Below are 20,567 nucleotides of genomic sequence, written 5' to 3' on the forward strand. Positions count from 1 at the left end.
GATTGGCTCATGTGTTACCTAAGAGGTGTTTCCGTCTATGGCGGCATGCTGTTACAATTTCGCTGCGCTTGTTGAGGGATGACAGGTCTGGACGGTAAATAATAAACAGTTTCTCTTTCAAGCATAGGTTGCATCTTTTATTACCACTATTGTAAGGTGTGCTGGATGCAAGAATTTGCCATGTTATTGAATATTCAACATTATTGTCTTTGAGGTCCCAAATGTGTTTGCTGAGTTCTGTGGTATTTCGCAGGTTTTGGTTCCTGAAAGAAGCCTTGTGGTTGTTCCATCTGGTTTTGAATTCTCCCTCAGTTAATCCTACATATGTGTCGGATGTGTTAATGTCCTTGCGTATTACCTTAGATTGGTAGACAACTGATGTTTGTAAGCACCCCCCGTTGAGAGGGCAATCAGGTTTCTTTCGACAGTTACAGCCTTTGTTGGTTTTGGAGTCGCTCTGTCCGGGGGCCGACGGCTCATTTGCAATTGTTTTGTTGTGGTTTGAGATGATTTGTCGTATATTGTTCATGCAGCTGTAGCTCAATTTAATGTTGTTCTTGTTGAATACTTTTCTTAGGGTGTTGTCTTTGGGAAAGTGTTTGTCAATCAGATTGAGGAATTTGTGTCCAATGTTAGTTGAGACGTTTTTGCTGTATGGGGGGTTGTACCAGATGATGTCGTTTCGTTTTCTGTTCTTTTTTGGCTGGTTTCCTGGCGTGGGTTCATAGGTGAGGGTGAAATTGTATCCGCTTTCATCAAGGGCTTTTTGGTACGGGGGGGTTGCTTGGTCAAATTCAGCTTTGCTAGATGACAGCATCGATAGCCTTTTATTGATTCCGGTAGGTATTCTTTTCGTGGTGTTGGGTGGATGGTTGCTGTCATGGTGCACGTATTGGAGTGTTGTGTTGGGTTTCGTGAATGGTTGGTAGCTGTTATTTCTCAGGTTGAAAGTGACGTCAAGGCAGTTGACGGTTTGCTTGTTGGCTTCAATCGTGATCCGTAGGCCGTTCTCTTTGAAGATTTGGCATATGCGCTTCTTGGTATTCTCGCTGCTCCTTGGCGAGGCGCGACACACTGCCTATATATATATATATATATATATATCCATCCATCCATCCATCCATTTTCTACCGCTTATTCCCTTCGGGGTTGCGGGGATATATATATATATATATATATATATATATATATATATATATATATATATATATATATATATAAAATACTTGACTTGGTGAATTCTAGCTGTAAATATACTCCTCCCCTCTTAACCACACCCCCAACCACGCCCCCGCCCCAACCACGCCCCCCGCACCCACCCCCCGAAATTGGAGGTCTCAAGGTTGGCAAGTATGCTCCTGAGAGCGACACATTCTTTCACACATGTCTGTAGAAACAGTCTCCGTGCCTAAGTGCTTGATTGTATACACCTGTGGCCAGGCCAAGTGATTAGGACACCTGATTCTGATCATTTGGATGGCTGGCCAAATACTTTTGGCAATAAAGTATGGCTCGCTAGCTGCTATAGACATGCCGACTAAACACTACACTACTCTACTGAGTGCGATGTTAGATTCACCAAATGTGAACACAATTTCATTTAGTTTCATCAAATTGATTGTGTATTTTACAATTGTTACTCAGCAGACGATGTCTTAGTTTAAATCTCCAGCAAAAAATGATTACCTTAATCGTAAACCGTGATTAATCCCATTTATTGTCATTATTATTTCCGCCCCCGCTAATTTGTGTTTGTCACTTTTTAACAGGTGCCGAGAAATGAAGGCTGACAGGTATGAATGTGGATGACGGATGGCCAAATCACTGCTGGCCTCGGCTTAGACAGACTTGGCTGCTTTTCTCATTTTTTTCTGTTTTTGTTTCAGTTTTTTCGGAGGAGGGGGTTTATCCACACAACCTTTTAAAAAATCTAATATTAGCTGCCGGATGTCAAATCTTCAGCTCCCCAGCAGTTTGTCATTTCACTCTGTTACCATGCAACAGTTTGCACTTGTTGAATGTCTCGCAGCAATCCTGAGGCAACAAAAGCGCTCGGAGCTTAAATCTGGAATAGAATCTAAATCCATTCCAGACCCTGACGAGATCTTCTATTTAAGGGCAGCATTCAGTGTTATTTTCCCACAGCGGTAAAGAAGATGGTCTATATAGAATGAAACATGGATGTAAGAGCACCAATCAATACTGCGGTGTGGACATACGTGATCCTGCAGTTATAGCCGTATCCTCCTAGGATCATTCAGGCTGAGATCACTAATATGACGGGGCAGAGGTGCACAAACTCCGGGTCATGGTCCAAAATGGGTTATTCATTATTTATAGTACTGTATACATTATGTATAGTATAAATTAGTTTATGTAGAGTATACATTAGTATAGTTACTGCTGAGTCAAAACATGCAGCCCTACTAGTATTATTAGGTCCATCAGTGCTAAATATTATAAACTTATCACTTTCCTCTGGCACTGTTCCCCTAGCATTCAAGAAAGCGGTTATTCATCCTCTGCTCAAAAGACCTAACCTTGATCCTGACCTCATGGTAAACTACCGACCGGTGTCCCACCTTCCCTTTATTTCGTAAATCCTCGAAAAAATTGTCGCACAGCAGCTAAATGAACACTTAGTGTCTAACAATCTCTGTGAACCTTTTCAATCCGGTTTCAGGGCAAATCACTCTACGGAGACAGCCCTCGCAAAAATGACTAATGATCTACTGCTAACGATGGATTCTGATGCGTCATCTATGTTGCTGCTTCTTGATCTTAGCGCTGTTTTCGATACCGTCGATCATAATATTTTATTAGAGCGTATCAAAACACGTATTGGTATGTCAGACTTAGCTTTGTCGTGGTTTAACTCTTATCTTACTGACAGGATGCAATGCGTCTCCCATAATAATGTGACCTCGGACTATGTTAAGGTAACGTGCAGAGTTCCTCAGGGTTCGGTTCTTGGCCCTGCACTCTTTAGTATTTACATGCTGCCGCTAGGCGACATCATACGCAAATACGGTGTTAGCTTTCATTGTTATGCTGATGACACCCAACTCTACATGCCCCTAAAGCTGACCAACACGCCGGATTGTAGTCAGCTGGAGGCGTGTCTTAATGAAATTAAACAATGGATGTCCGCTAACTTCTTGCAACTCAACGCCAAGAAAACGGAAATGCTGATTATCGGTCCTGCTAAACACCGACATTTATTTAATAATACCACCTTAACATTTGACAACCAAACAATTACACAAGGCGAATCAGTAAAGAATCTGGGTATTATCTTCCACCCAACTCTCTCCTTTGAGTCACACATTAAGAGTGTTACTAAAACGGCCTTCTTTCATCTCCGTAATATCGCTAAAATTCGTTCTATTTTATCCACTAGCGACGCTGAGATCATTATTCATGCGTTCGTTACGTCTCGTCTCGATTACTGTAACGTATTATTTTCGGGTCTCCCTATGTCTAGCATTAAAAGACTACAGTTGGTACAAAATGCGGCTGCTAGACTTTTGACAAGAACAAGAAAGTTTGATCATATTACGCCTATACTGTATATACCTTTATATACCTACAGTATATATATATATATATATATACCTATACTGGCTCACCTGCACTGGCTTCCTGTGCACTTAAGATGTGACTTTAAGGTTTTACTACTTACGTATAAAATACTACACGGTCTAGCTCCGTCCTATCTTGTTGATTGCATTGTACCATATGTCCCGGCAAGAAATCTGCGTTCAAAGAACTCCGGCTTATTAGTGATTCCCAGGGCCCAAAAAAAGTCTGCGGGCTATAGAGCGTTTTCTATTGGGGCTCCAGTACTATGGAATGCCCTCCCGGTAACAATTAGAGATGCTACCTCAGTAGAAGCATTTAAGTCCCATCTTAAAACTCATTTGTATACTCTAGCCTTTAAATAGACCCCCTGTTAGACCAGTTGATCTGCCGTTTCTTTTCTTTTCTCCTCTGCTCCCCTTTTCCTTGTGGAAGGGGGGGCACAGGTCCGGTGGCCATGGATGAAGTACTGGCTGTCCAGAGTCGGGACCCGGGGTGGACCGCTCGCCTGTGCATCGGCTGGGAACATCTCTGCGCTGCTGACCCGTCTCCGCTCGGGATGGTGTCCTGCTGGCCCCACTATGGACTGGACTCTTACTATTATGTTGGATCCACTATGGACTGGACTCTCACAATATTATGTCAGACCCACTCGACATCCATTGCTTTCGGTCTCCCCTAGAGGGGGGGGGGGGGTTACCCACATATGCGGTCCTCTCCAAGGTTTCTCATAGTCATTCACATCGACGTCCCACTGGAGTGAGTTTTTCCTTGCCCTTATGTGGGCTTTGTACCGAGGATGTCGTTGTGGCTTGTGCAGCCCTTTGAGACACTTGTGATTTAGGGCTATATAAATAAACATTGATTGATTGATTGATACTCTGTTGCCCATCCTATTGTGTTTCTGACAAATCTGTTTTGTAACCCACAAGTTGGAATCCTGACTTGAAATGTTTCAAACATGTCTACTAAACACTTGTTGTAACGTTAGGTTGGTCCCCCGAATCACCAAGAAATTTGGTACACATCTTTGAGGAACTGGCAAGCACATGTGTGTAGAATTTGGGAAAGATTGGTTGAAAAAACACAAAGTCGGTGTGTCAAACGGTTAAAATATTTAAACGTGATTAATTGCATTTTGTCCATAGTTAACTCAGAATTAATCAGGATTTATCAAATTTTGTCCATAGTTAACTCAGAATTAATCAGGATTTATCCAATTTTGTCCATAGTTAACTCAGAATTAATCAGGATTTATCAAATTTGTCCATAGTTAACTTATGATTAATTAATAATGACGGTCCCTGACACAAGGCTGAAGCTTAGAGGTGACAGAGCTTTCGCCGTTGCTGCTCCCAAGCTCTGGAACGACCCACCCCTGAGTGTTAGACAAGCCTCCTCTCTTCCTGTTTTTAAATCTCTCTTAAAAACATACTTTTATTCCATGGCTTTTAACACTGAGTGATATCCATCCTGCAATGGCGCCCCATAATACACCTGCTGTGAACCTGTTTTTATGTTTTTATGTTTTTATTTATTCTATTTTATTTATTTATTTTTTATCGTGTTCTGTTTGTGTTGTGTTGTGTTTGCTCGGTACTCGTTTTATCTTTTAACCTGTCCATTGTACAGCACTTTGGCTACCCCTGTGGTAAATTTTAAATGTGCTTTATAAATAAAGTTGATTTGATTTGATTTGATTTGAATCTCGATTAATCACATGTTTTTTTATCTTTAATAAGTGTACCTTATAAAATATATATTATAAATTGAACTGGACAATTTGATTTATGTTAATGTTTATCAATTATACAGTTTTTAACACAATAGGCACAAACACACACACATTTTTTTTATCTGGCGCCTATGCCAGTTCTTTTGAGCTCTCTTATTCATATACTGTATCTGTATGTGTCTTTTATGAATTTATTATGGGTCTACTGAAAATGTGAGCAAATCTGCTGGGTCAAAAGTATACATACAGCTGTCATGTCTGTGTGATCATGTTTTGTTTTAGTCATGTTCGGTTTTGTTTTTGGACTTTTTGTGCACTTTTGTTTATGTCACCATAGCAACCATTAGTTTTCACCTGTCACGTCACGCACCTGTTTCACGTTTTGAGTCACGCACCTGTTTTCGTTAATCATGTCGGTAGTATTTAAGTTCATTGTTTTCAGTTTGTCTTTCTGGCGACATCCGGATTCATACCCCTGTCACACTCGGTTTACCTCTGCACACTTCATAGTCCATGCCAAGTAAGTTTTTGTTTATTAATGCCACAGTTAGTGTTTTTGTTTCATTGTTCACAGTTTCTGCCTATGTGCAAGTTTTGTTTTCAATAGCCTAGTTTTGTACCTCCGCCATTGTGCGCGCTTTTCGTTTGTTCCTTTTTGATATATAGTGTTAAAATAAATCATGTACTCCCCTTCACACCACATCTGGTCCAAATCTTTTGCACCTCGGGAGAACAAACCAGGCCACAGTCCAAGTCGTGACAACAGCAATGTTAATATTTGGTTACATGTCCCTTGGCAAGTTTCACCGCAATAAGGCGCTTTTGGTAGACATCCACAAGGTTTCTGGTTGAATTTTTGACCACTGCTCTTGACAAAATTGGTGCAGTTCAGCTAAATGTGTTGGGTTTTCTGACATGGACTTGTTTCTTCAGCATTGTCCACACATCGAGACTTTGGGAAGGCCATTCTAAAACCTTAATTCTAGCCTGAACTGGTGCTTTACAGAGAGCAAATGAGACAATGAAAAAGGAGAATTATCTCCAAATTCTTCAGGACAACCTAAAATCATCAATCCGGAGGTTGGGTCTTGGGCGGAGTTGGGTGTTCCAACAGGACAATGACCCCAAACACACGTCAGAAGTGGTAAAGGAATGGCTAAATCAGGCTAGAATTAAGGTTTTAGAATGGTCTTCCCAAAGTCCTGACTTAAATGTGTGGACAATGCTGAAGAAACAAGTCCATGTCAGAAAAACAACAAATTTAGCTGAACTGCACCAATTTTATCAAGAGGAATGGTCAAAAATTCAACCAGAAGCTTGTGGATGGCTACAAAAAGCGCCTTATTGCGGTGAAACTTGCCAAGGGACATGTAAGCAAATATTAACATTGATGTATGTATACTTTTGACCCAGCAGATTTGCTCACATTTTCAGTAGACCCATAATAAATTCATAAAAGAACCAAACTGTCATGTCTGTGTAATCATGTTTTGTTTAGTTATAGGACTCTTTAGTTTCTGTCTTTTCACTCCCTTGTCTTGTTTCCATGATTACCCCATTAGTTTCACCTGTTCCACGTTTGGACTCATTGTGCACTCTTGATTGTCACCATAGCAACCCATTAGTTTTCACCTGTCACGTCACGCACCTGTTTCACGTCTTGAGTCACGCACCTGTTTTCGTTAATCATGTCTGTAGTATTTAAGTTCAGTGTTTTTCAGTTTGTCTTTCTGACGACCTCACCCCATATTCATGCATCTGCACACTCTCCACACCCTTATGAGCCTTGCTGCTCGTTTTTTCATGCCGGTTCCATGCCAAAGTAAGTTTTTGTTTATTAAGCCACAGTTAGTGTTTTGTTTAATTGTTCATAGTTTCCGCCACTGTGCGTGCTTTTCATTTGTACTTTTTTTTCATGTATTAATAAATCATGTACCTTCATTCCCGTCTCGCCCGAGCCAACTTTCCGTTGCATCCCGGAAAAGCTAACACCCAAGACCAAGTCTTGACACAAACTTCATGAATGTTTTTTGTGACAAACAAGTATGTGCTCCAATCACTCTATCACAAAAATATAAGAGTTGTAGACATTATTGGAAACTCAAGACAACCATGACATTATGTCCTTTACAACTTTTGACCACGACTGTATGTATATATATACATATTGGATACCATTTTAATGACATTTTTTATAGAGTTTTCCTCACTAATTCTGCCGCTCATTGTCCCTCTGTCTCGTCACTTGTTTCTCAGTTTTGGCTCTGGCATAACTGGACATTTGTCATTTGCACGGGTGTGTTTGTGGACAATAACCATGAAACGCTGTGTAGAAAAGGACAAACTCCCTATGGGCACGGAAAAAAACAAGTCAGTGCCTGTTAAGTTATTTTTGATTAATGATGTGATGTTTTTTTAATACGTTCCCAGGGATGAATCAAATTTGGGTGTTAAGCTGCAAAAAAACACACTTTAGTGTTCAGTGCGTGTGTACGGCCAATAATGCTACCGGTCACAGGTGTGAAAACTCGTAGGTGGCCGTGAATCGGGAAGTCCGCAAGAGATGCAGGAAAAAGACGCACATGTTCATGTGTGTGTGTGTGTGTGTGTGTGTGTGTGTCTTTGTGTGTACACATGTGTCGCAGCTGTCACGCCCGAAGCTGTTAAACATGTTCATCTTCCAATCCGTCAAGCTGGGACTGAACACACACCTCTATCCTATTTGCATTGTCTCACAGACATACACGCACACACACTTGCATATGGAATACCACCAGAAATAGCCTGCCTTTAACACACACACACTCTTTCATTCATTGGCCGTGTCAGAAAAGAGCCTCAGACGTCAGAATTCTGTTTGACTGCGCAGAGAGAGAGGGTTTGACAAGGCAAGAAGGGTTAGAGGTGGAAAACGCTTGAAGTGAGACGTCCCAAGAAAATCCATCAAATGGGACTAGCCTGCTTCCATGTTGACATGGGCAGTGTCGTGTATGATGATGGGCATAGGAAGGGATGGACACAGGTTGGCGAGGGCCAAGAGAGAAAGGATGGATAAAAGACAGGCAGTGAATAGATGCTGGATGAGGACATAAGGATGGAACACAAGAAAGGATGTTGCGGAGACGTAAAGGACATGGAGGTGGGGATGAGGAGGGATGGATGCTGCAGGATGAGGGAAGGACTATAGGATTGGATGTTTCGTAGAAGGGATGGACACTGGTTTAAGAGACGAAGAGGAAACAGTAGGATGGAGGGGGCATAAGGAGGGATTGAGGCTTTAAGAAGAGAGGAAATAACGGAATGTGGACAGGGAAAGGACATAGGATGTCTGTTAAGGAGGCATGCAGAGGACTAGTTTGGGGGAAACAAGGAGGATTGGACCCAGGTTTAAGACACATGCAAGGGTTTGATGAGAGGAGGACAGGCTGGATGAGGACACTTGAACAGAAGGCAGAGAGAAGGACGGATGCTGGCTGAGGAGACATAGATAGATAGATAGTACTTTATTAATTCCTTCAGGAGAGTTCCCTCAGGAAAATACATAAAGATGGAAGGGAAAATGGCGGGATGGATTCTGGATGGGGAGAGGACATTAGGGTAGGGAATAGACGGACATGGGGGGGTGATTGAGAGGGGGGAAGGGTGGATGCTTGATGGAGAGAGAACAGAGGGATGGATGCTTGGTGAAGGAAGGACAGAAGAAAGGAAGGAATGGTGCTCGAGGACGAAAGGACAGAATGAGGGAATGAGGCTTTAAGAAGAGAGGATATAAGGGAATGTGGACAAGGAAAGGTCTGTTAAGGAGGCATGCAGAGGACTAGTTTGGGGGGAAAACACAAAGAGGAATGGACACAGGTTTAAGACACATGCAAGGGTTGCATGAGAGGAGGACAGGCTGGATGAGGGGACTGAACAGAAGGCAGAGAGAAGGACGAATGCTGGCTGAGGAGACATACATCAAGATGGATGGAAAAATGGCGGGATGGATTCTGGATGAGGAGAGGACATTAGGGTAGGGAATAGACGGACATGGGGGTGGGGGGGTGAATGAGAGGGGGGAAGGATGGATGCTTGATGGAGAGAGATCAGAGGGATGGATGCTTGGTGAAGGAAGGACAGAAGAAAGAAAGGAATGGTGCTCGAGGACGAAAGGACAGAATGAGGGATTGAGGCTTTAAGAAGAGAGGAAATAAGGGAATGTGGACAAGAAAAGGTTATAGGATGTCTGTTAAGGAGGCATGCAGAGGACTAGTTTGGGGGGAAACACAAGGAGGATTGGACACAGGTTGGAGATGGAGAGAGGGGAAAACAGTAGGATGGATTACATTGGTAAGGAGGGGACATAAGGAGGGATTGAGGCTTTAAGAAGAGAGGAAATAACGGAATGTGGACAGGGAAAGGACATAGGATGTCTGTTAAGGAGGCATGCAGAGGTCTAGTTTGGGGGAAAACACAAGGAGGAATGGACCCAGGTTTAAGACACATGCAAGGGTTTGATGAGAGGAGGACAGACTGGATGAGGACACTTGAACAGAAGGCAGAGAGAAGGACAGATGCTGGCTGAGGAGACATAGATAGATAGATAGTACTTTATTAATTCCTTCAGGAGAGTTCCCTCAGGAAAATACATAAAGATGGAAGGGAAAATGGCGGGATGGATTCTGGATGAGGAGAGGACATTAGGGTAGGGAATAGATGGACATGGGGGGGTGATGGAGAGGGGGGAAGGATGGATGCTTGATGGAGAGAGAACAGAGTGATGGATGCTTGGGGAAGGAAGGACAGAAGAAAGGAAGGAATGGTGCTCAAGGACGAAAGGACAGAATGAGGGATTGAGGCTTTAAGAAGAGAGGAAATAAGGGAAAGTGGACAAGGAAAGGACATAGGTTGCCTGTTAAGGAGGCATGCAGAGGACTAGTTTGGGGGGAAACAAGGAGGATTGGACCCAGGTTTAAGACACATGCAAGGGTTGGTTGAGAGGAGGACAGGCTGGATGAGAGGACTGAACAGAAGGCAGAGAGAAGGACGGATGCCAGCTGAGGAGACATACCTAAAGATGGATGGGAAAATGGCGGGATGGATTCTGGATGAGGAGAAGACATTAGGGTAGGGAATATACGGACATGAGAGAGTGATAGAGAGGGGGGAAGGATGGATGCTTGATGGAGAGAGAACAGAGGGATGGATGCTGGGTGATGGAAGGACAGAAGAAAGGAAGGAATGGTGCTTGAGGATGAAAGGACAGAAGGAGGGATTGAGGCTTTAAGAAGAGAGGAAATAAGGGAATGTGGACAAGGAAAGGTCTGTTAAGGAGGCATGCAGAGGACTAGTTTGGGGGAAAACACAAGGAGGAATGGACCCAGGTTTAAGACACATGCAAGGGTTGGATGAGAGGAGGACAGGCTGGATGAGGGGACTGAACAGAAGGCAGAGAGAAGGACGGATGCCGGCTGAGGAGACATACATCAAGATGGATGGGAAAATGGCGGGATGGATTCTGGATGAGGAGAGGACATTAGGGTAGGGAATAGACGGACATGGGGGGGTGAATGAGAGGGGGGAAGGATGGATGCTTGATGGAGAGAGAACAGAGGGATGGATGCTTGGTGAAGGAAGGACAGAAGAAAGGAAGGAATGGTGCTTGAGGGTGAAAGGACAGAATGAGGGATTGAGGCTTTGAGAAGAGAGGAAATAAGGAAATGTGGACAAGGAAAGGACATAGGATGTCTGTTAAGGAGGCATGCAGAGGATTAGTTTGGGGGGAAAACACAAGGAGGAATGGACCCAGGTTTAAGACACATGCAAGGGTTGGATGAGAGGACTGAACAGAAGGCAGAGAGAAGGACGAATGCTGGCTGAGGAGACATACATCAAGATGGATGGGAAAATGGGGGGATGGATTCAGGATTAGAAGAGGACATTAGGGTAAGGAGCGAGGGACACTGGTTGAATAGACGGACATGGGGGGTGCGATGGAGAGAGGGGGGAGAATGGATGCTTGATGGAGAGGGGGGAAGGATGGATGCTTGATGAGGAGAGAACAGAGGGATGGATGCTTGGTGATGGAAGGACATAAGAAAGGAAGTAATGGTGCTTGAGGATGAAAGGACATAAGGAGAGATTGAGGCTATTAGAAGAGAGGAAATAAGGGAATGTGGACAAGGAAAGGACATAGGTTGCCTGTTAAGGAGGCATGCAGAGGACTAGTTTGGGGGGAAACAAGGAGGAATGGACACAGGTTTAAGACACATGCAAGGGTTGGATGAGAGGAGGACAGTCTGGATGAGGGGACTGGGACTGAACAGAAGGCAGAGAGAAGGACGGATGCCGGCTGAGGAGACATACCTAAAGATGGATGGGAAAATGGCGGGATGGATTCTGGATGAGGAGAAGACATTAGGGTAGGGAATATACGGACATGAGAGAGTGATGGAGAGGGGGGAAGGATGGATGCTTGATGGAGAGAGAACAGAGTGATGGATGCTTGGGGAAGGAAGGACAGAAGAAAGGAAGGAATGGTGCTCGAGGACGAAAGGACAGAATGAGGGATTGAGGCTTTAAGAAGAGAGGAAATAAGGGAATGTGGACAAGGAAAGGTTATAGGATGTCTGTTAAGGAGGCATGCAGAGGACTAGTTTGGGGGGAAAACACAAGGAGGAATGGACCCAGGTTTAAGACACATGCAAGGGTTGGATGAGAGGAGGACAGGCTGGATGAGAGGACTGAACAGAAGGCAGAGAGAAGGACGGATGCTGGCTGAGGAGACATACATCAAGATGGATGGGAAGATGGCGGGATGGATTCAGGACGAGGAGAGGACATTAGGGTAAGGATCGAGGGACACTGGTTGAATAGACGGACATGGGGGGTGCGATGGAGTGAGGGGGGAGGATGGATGCTTGATGGAGAGGGGGGAAGGATGGATGCTTGATGAGGAGAGAACAGAGGGATGGATGCCTGGTGAAGGAAGGACAGAAGAAAGGAAGGAATGGTGCTTGAGGATGAAAGGACAGAAGGAAGTAAGGATGCTTGATTGAGGAAAGAACAGAAGGAAGGAAGAATGCTTAATGAGGAGAAAAGATGAAGATGGAGGAGAGCAAATAAGGAGGGGTGGGAAGTAAACAGGTGGAGGGGGGGAGTGCGGGAGACAGAAGGAGAGACACCGGTTGACGCGATGAGGGAGAGAGGGGAAGAAAATCTCCGGACAGAGAGAGCAGACTGAAGAGGGGAGGAATGAGAGGAAGAAGGATGGAGGGATGGAGGGATGGAGGGATGGAGGGATGGACACTCACCCATTGGAGGGAGGCTCTCCCCTGGCTCACACAATCCCAGCTCTGTGATCCCATCCTGGGGAAAGGCGCAGTGAGATCGTGGAGCTCCCTGGGCTGAATACCAATGTGCTGGCTGTATGGACACACACTCAGCTGTGGGTGAAAACACACACACACACACACACACGCACACACGCACACACACACACACACACACACACACACGCAAACACACACACACACACACCAAGTGTGGAGTAGTTGTTATTTCAGTGAGTGTTCCCTAACGTGGTGCGTTCAAGGACCGTCAATGCTCACCACTTTGAATTCCCTCCGTCGGCTTCTTGGCGAGGAGGAATGACTTGCGCGCCGTTACTTCCACTGCGGCTCTCCCACAGGAGACGCAGGCGACTCCCGGCGTCCTCGCTCGTTCACTCGTCACCCGCCTCCGACGTCCAGGGTATCCATTTGTTGATCCGGCTGGCATTTATCCATCCATCCATGCATCCATCCATCCATCCCTGCATCCACCTGGTGGACTTCTCACTGTGATTCAGCTGCATTCACTTTGCCACCTCTCTCTCTCTCTCTCTCTCTCTCCAATCTAATCATCTCTCGCTCTCTCTCTCTGCTCCACCCCCCCGCTCCTTCTCTCTCTCTCTCTCCCTCCAAGGTATTTTTCCTCAAAGATGAATATCAACTGCCCCCCCACTGCTCTTCTTCTCTGTCAGTCTGCGCGATAAGCTTTTGGTAGAAGAAGCAAGGCACACAAAAACAAAGAAATGGTCATGAGGAGGAGGAGAGAGGACAAAAAAGCACACAGTGGCGTGTGGATGTCGCACACCCGCAGTCGGGCTAAACTACCCTGACAGAGTTTGACATGGCTTCATGCTCGGCGTGATAAACGTTATCACACCACCAAGTCTCGCACACGTTTCCCACTCACACACACACACACACACACACACACACATACTGGTTATCATTTGGAATGGGGACCAAGTTTTTGATCATCACTTGTGGGTACCACCCTTTCTACAGGTTGTGGAGGCATGAAAAAAATGAGGTAAAAAAGCCACTGCCCACAGTTGGCTCAGACACGTCTTTAAATCTCTGCATTGATGAAGTAATGTGCTGATCATTCTTACTGGTCACCCTGGGGGAAAAGAGTTAATATGGTTCATGGGGACGAAACTTAAATAATTTTGTATAATTCACACAAATTTGTATGTGTTAGGGTTAGGGTTAGGGTTAGGGTTAACCCTAACCCTAACCCTAACCCTCATACTTGCCAACCTTGAGACCTCCAATTTCGGGAGGTGTGGGGGTGGAGGGGCGTGGTTGGGGGCGTGGTTAAGAGGGGAGGAGTATATTGACAGCTAGAATTCACCAAGTCAAGTATTTCATATATATATACTTATATACATATATATACTTTACCAAAGCATTGTTCAACCCATCCTTCTGTACTGTTCCACATGTTTTTTCACCATGCTTTCTGTAACCAACCGGACCAAACTCACACGCATTACAAACATAGCAGCTAAAATCATCGGCCTACCCACACCCAACATTTCAGACATAAACCACAGGTCCATCACCCGACTGGCAAAAACAATAGTCCAGGATATCACTCACCCACTACACCAATACATCATCCCACTACCATCAGGGCGCAGGTACAGAACAATCAAATTCCGGAGGGCCCGCCTCAGGAAAAGCCTTATCCCTGCAGCTATAGCCGCCCTTAACAGCAGGCCCGGCCGACCTGTCTCACAAGCCTGTAAATGTGTGTTAGTCATGTATGATGTCTTTTTGTTATTTTTTTTGTGTGATGTGTAATGTCTAGTGTTTAAATGTACGGCAGTGACAATGAATTTCCCCAAGGGGACCAATAAATCTAATCTAATCTAATCTAATATATGTATGTGTGGGAAAAAATCAAATCAAATGATTTTTTCCCACACATACATATATTGCGCTTTACCACGGTATCGAGCACTATTTTTTGGATAATCTTATTAAGACATATATATATATATATATATATATATATATATATATATATATATGTATGTGTGGGAAAAAAATCACAAGACTATTTCATCTCTACAGGCCTGTTTCATGAGGGGGGGTACCCTCAATCATCAGGAGATTTTAATGGGAGCATTCACATACCATGGTTTATATAGGGCACAGAGTGGGTGGGTACAGGCTGGCGTAGGGGCGTGGTGATTGGCTCATGTGTTACCTAGGAGGTGTTTCCGTCTGTGGCGGCATGCTGTTACAATTTCGCTGCGCTTGTTGAGGGATGACAGGTCTGGACGGTAAATAATAAACAGTTTCTCTTTCAAGCATAGGTTGCATCTTTTATTACCACTATTGTAAGGTGTGCTGGATGCAAGAATTTGCCATGTTATTGAATATTCAACATTATTGTCTTTGAGGTCCCAAATGTGTTTGCCGAGTTCTGTGGTATTCCGCAGGTTTTGGTTCCTGAAAGAAGCCTTGTGATTGTTCCATCTGGTTTTGAATTCTCCCTCGGTTAATCCTACATATGTGTCGGATGTGTTAATGTCCTTGCGTATTACCTTAGATTGGTAGACAACTGATGTTTGTAAGCACCCCCCGTTGAGAGGGCAATCAGGTTTCTTTCGACAGTTACAGCCTTTGTTGGTTTTGGAGTCGCTCTGTCCGGGGGTCGACGGCTCATTTGCAATTGTTTTGTTGTGGTTTGAGATGATTTGTCGTATATTGTTCATGCAGCTGTAGCTCAATTTAATGTTGTTCTTGTTGAATACTTTTCTTAGGGTGTTGTCTTTGGGAAAGTGTTTGTCAATCAGATTGAGGAATTTGTGTCCAATGTTAGTTGAGACGTTTTTGCTGTATGGGGGGTTGTACCAGATGATGTCGTTTCGTTTTCTGTTCTTTTTTGGCTGGTTTCCTGGCGTGGGTTCATAGGTGAGGGTGAAATTGTATCCGCTTTCATCAAGGGCTTTTTGGTACGGGGGGGTTGCTTGGTCAAATTCAGCTTTGCTAGATGACAGCATCGATAGCCTTTTATTAATTCCGGTAGGTATTCTTTTCGTGGTGGTGGGTGGGTGGTTGCTGTCATGGTGCACGTATTGGAGTGTTGTGTTGGGTTTCGTGAATGGTTGGTAGCTGTTATTTCTCAGGTTGAAAGTGACGTCAAGGAAGTTGACGGTTTGCTTGTTGGCTTCAATCGTGATCCGTAGGCCGTTCTCTTTGAAAATTTGGCATATGCGCTTCTTGGTATTCTCGCTGCTCCTTGGCGAGGCGCGACACACTGCCAGTCCGTCATCACGGTAAATACCAAGGTTCAGATTGAGGCTAGCGAGCTGGGAGAGGAGGAAACTCCCAACGAGTTCACACGTTTCTGCTCCGTCAAAACTTCCCATAGTCACGTCAAATGTTGCATATATATATATACACATCCTGAAAATATGCAAACAAAACTGTGTTTAGATAATTGATACTTCAAACTTGCATAAATAAATATTAAGGAATGTAACATAACTTGGCTTCTGAGAGCTTCAAAATGTAATGAATAAAATGTTAAAGTTGTTGATAAACAAGCAATTATTTTAATAATTAAATATGGTCATTTTAAATAAATTATTATGATAATATAAAATTAATTATTTCAAATATGTTTATTTTAATTCTATGGCTGGATGTAATAAGGAGTCAGAAAAAATACAAAAAAAAACAATTAATTTTGATGTTTTTAGCAAAATATAGTAAAAATGTTTTTTTTTTATTTGTTTTTTTTAAATTAATAAATATATTTATTTTTAGGTAAGATAAACATAATATTACAATTTGTCTCTAGTCTGGATGATTTAGTTCTTGTCACCTTGTTGTCCTCCCGTCTGAGGTCATGAGGCCACGCCCCCTCCAGCTCCGGCTGAAAATCGGGAGATTTTCGGGTGAATGTTTGTCCGGGGAGGTTTTCGGGAGCGTTGGCAAGTATGCCGTAGAAGCAGGTTAAACCGTCTCAATTCCCAACGTGTGAGCTGAGAGCAGGGCCGGCCCGTGGCATAGGCCGTAGAGGCAAATGCTAAGGGCGCCGTCCATCAGGGGGCGCCACGCCAGTGCCACAAATGTTGGAAGAAAAAAAAAAGAAGAAAAAAAGTTGGTACTATTATTTCTAAATACAAAAAATAATCCCACGTTAATTAAAATGCAAAGTAAAGCCTATTTAATAGAAATATTATTTGTTACAACATTACGCCCCCCCCCTCCCCCTGCGCCCCCTCCCTTCCCGTATCATGACTCTTTTTGGACGTCACCACATCAAAAAATCAACACAAGATGTCAAAACGGCCAAAACTGTCAGGTGCCCAGGGAAGAAAAAAGAGAAAAGAAGAGGAGGAGAAACGAGAAAAGACAGAGGTAGCAGGTAGGTAACGTTAGCCTACATGAAATTATTTGTCTGTTACAGAATGTGATAGTAGCTGGCTTTTTAGCATTAAGCTAATGTTACATGATTCGGCAATTGCTAATCAATAAATAGCTAGTTCTGTTTTAACGTCGGGTTAATATTGTGGAGGGGGCTAAATTGTTATGGAAAATAATAATGTAACGTTAGGTAATTACAGTACTCCCACCTTACATTCCTCAGGGACATTTGTATTAGATCTTTTAAGCAGGTGTTTTTTGTTTACATTGTTATTGCCTTCTGGTTAGCTAATGTTTGCCCTGCAGGTAATAGTCACTTTTCCACCCCTTTATATATTAGGTATAGTTGTAAGTAAAAAAAAAAAAAGGTCAAAGACAAAGCTATTCAGTTTCTTGTGAGTATATACACTTCACTGCCGATGTGGGGGGGCGCCACCTAAAATCTTGCCTAGGGCGCCAGATTGGTTAGGGCCGGGCCTGGCTGAGAGCATTAACATAACAAGCACGTGCTGGTAAGAGGCATGTCGACATCCTTGCTTTACTAAAAAGTCATCTCGTCTCCTCCGGGGCGGCCGACACGTCGCGTGGGACCTCCTTGAAAGGAGCCGACGTCCTCCTCACTATTTATAACGCTCACTCACACAAAGCAACAACACCGCCGCCGTGGCGAGCAGACAGCGGTCTCCAGAGAGGCCGCTATCTGATGTCGCCGGCCAAACTTCTATCACGCCACGCTGTCTCATCGCCTATAACGAGACGAGGACGTTGGCCTCGGCCGTGCGCTTGCTTTTTCTGCGCGCAGACCTTTCAATATAGATCTTTTTCTCCTTACCCCACCCCCACGGGAAGCTCCTGCAGCAGCATTTCGCATCCTGGGGGTGTGTGTGTGTGTTACTCACCACACCGTGTTGCATCATTGATTTTGTCACCAGGCTCACGGGGTGCCTCTTTAATTGCTGGTGACAACACTGTGGCCCTACAGTAGTATTTTAAAGGGCCAGTCAGGTGACAGCCCGCCTCTCTCCGATAATAAAGTGACAATAAAAAGCAGATCCCGGCGCATAAATCTGTCTTAAATGTTCACTTTCCCGCAGGTGATATGACAAAGCAGTGCCGTCGTGTCCTGTGGAGGCAACAATAAAGTCTCATTTCCGTACGCGTCGTGTTGTATTTGCACTCTAAGTAGGCCTGCAGACACCCTGAAAGAAAATTGAGGGACACCTTGGAGGGCGACGTCATTTCTCTTGGCCTTTTTTATTTTGTGTGAAAGGAGTTGGATACTATCCACAAACTGGACTCTTTTGGTTTGTCGAAGATGTTTCAGAGTGGCTTCCATTCAACCTTTGTGGATTACAGTATTTTCCCGACCAGACTATAAGAAGCACTGCCAATGAGCCATACTTGCCAACCTTGAGACCTCCGATTTCGGGCGGTGGGGGGGTGGGGGGTGGGGCAGGGCGTGGTTGGGGGCGTGGTTAAGAGGGGAGGAGTATATTGACAGCTAGAATTCACCAAGTCAAGTATTTCATACATATACACATACATATATATATATATATATATATATATATATATATATATATATATATATATATATACATACATACATACAGGTAAAAGCCAGTAAATTAGAATATTTTGAAAAACTTGATTTATTTCAGTAATTGCATTCAAAAGGTGTAACTTGTACATTATATTTATTCATTGCACACAGACTGATGCATTCAAATGTTTATTTCATTTAATTTTGATGATTTGAAGTGGCAACAAATGAAAATCCAAAATTCCGTGTGTCACAAAATTAGAATATTACTTAAGGCTAATACAAAAAAGGGATTTTTAGAAATGTTGGCCAACTGAAAAGTATGAAAATGAAAAATATGAGCATGTACAATACTCAATACTTGGTTGGAGCTCCTTTTGCCTCAATTACTGCGTTAATGCGGCGTGGCATGGAGTCGATGAGTTTCTGGCACTGCTCAGGTGTTATGAGAGCCCAGGTTGCTCTGATAGTGGCCTTCAACTCTTCTGCGTTTTTGGGTCTGGCATTCTGCATCTTCCTTTTCACAATACCCCACAGATTTTCTATGGGGCTAAGGTCAGGGGAGTTGGCGGGCCAACTTAGAACAGAAATACCATGATCTGTAAACCAGGCACGGGTAGATTTTGCGCTGTGTGCAGGCGCCAAGTCCTGTTGGAACTTGAAATCTCCATCTCCATAGAGCAGGTCAGCAGCAGGAAGCATGAAGTGCTCTAAAACTTGCTGGTAGACGGCTGCGTTGACCCTGGATCTCAGGAAACAGAGTGGACCGACACCAGCAGATGACATGGCACCCCAAACCATCACTGATGGTGGAAACTTTACACTAGACTTCAGGCAACGTGGATCCTGTGCCTCTCCTGTCTTCCTCCAGACTCTGGGACCTCGATTTCCAAAGGAAATGCAAAATTTGCATGGTTGGGTGATGGTTTGGGGTGCCATGTCATCTGCTGGTGTCGGTCCACTCTGTTTCCTGAGATCCAGGGTCAACGCAGCCGTCTACCAGCAAGTTTTAGAGCACTCCATGCTCTACATCCTGAAAATATGCAAACAAAACTGTGTTTAGATAATTGATACTTCAAACTTGCATAAATATAACATGAATATAACATAACTTGGCTTCTGAGAGCTTAAAAATGTAATGAATAAAATGCTAAAGTTGTTGATAAACAAGCAATTATTTTAATAATTAAATATGGTCATTTTAAATGAATTATTATGATCATTTAAAATGTATTATTTCAAATATGTTTATTTTAATGTACTGGTATAATTCCATGGCTGGATGTAATAAGGAGTCAGAAAAAATACAACAAAAAAAATGTTGATGTTTTTAGCAAAATATAGTACAAATGTATTTAGTTATTTAGTTGTTTGGTTTTTTTAAATTAATAAATATATTTATTTTTAGGTAAGATAAACATAATAATACAATTTATCTCTCGTCTGGATGATTTAGTTCTTGTCACCCTGTTGTCCTCCCATAGTGAAAAAAGGCTGTCCTCACTCAGGTCCTCATGGAGCTGGAGGGGGCGTGGCCTCCAGCTCCGGCTGAAAATCGGGAGATTTTCGGGAGAATATTTGTCCCGGGAGGTTTTCGGGAGAAGCGCTGAATTTCGGGAGTCTCCCGGAAAATCCGGGAAGGTTGGCAAGTATGCAATGAGCGGGTCTATTCAGGTCTTTTTTCATTCAAAAGGCGCACCGGATTATAAATTAAAGTTAAAGGCCTACTGAAATGCAATTTTCTTATTTAAACGGGGATAGCAGGTCCATTCTATGTGTCATACTTGATCATTTCGCAATATTGCCATATTTTAGGATTTAGTAGAGAACATCGACGATAAAGTTCGCAACTTTTGGTCGCTGATAAAAAAGCCTTGCCTGTACCGGAAGTAGCAGACGAGTAGCGTGACGTCACAGGTTGTGGAGCTCCTCACATCTGCACATTGTTTACAATCATGGCCACCAGCAGCGAGAGCGATTCGGACCGAGAAAGCGACGATTTCCCCATTAATTTGAG

General features: G+C 43.6%; 1 protein-coding gene across 4 annotated transcripts in view; it reads right to left on the reverse strand.

The window, feature by feature from the left end:
- grik5 (glutamate receptor, ionotropic, kainate 5) overlaps positions 1-13,159 on the reverse strand; it is a 617,387-nt gene extending 604,228 nt beyond the window's left edge. For all 4 annotated transcript variants that reach the window (XM_061947301.1, XM_061947318.1, XM_061947309.1 and 1 more), the window contains exons 1-2: positions 12,904-13,159; positions 12,607-12,738 (exon numbers count right to left, since the gene is read on the reverse strand). The gene's annotated coding sequence lies outside the window, so the exon portion shown is untranslated. The remainder of the gene's footprint in view (positions 1-12,606; positions 12,739-12,903) is intronic.
- Between the last annotated feature and the right edge of the window lie 7,408 nt (positions 13,160-20,567).

This window comes from Nerophis lumbriciformis, linkage group LG04 (genome assembly GCF_033978685.3).
Source record: "Nerophis lumbriciformis linkage group LG04, RoL_Nlum_v2.1, whole genome shotgun sequence".
Lineage (NCBI taxonomy): Eukaryota > Metazoa > Chordata > Actinopteri > Syngnathiformes > Syngnathidae > Nerophis > Nerophis lumbriciformis.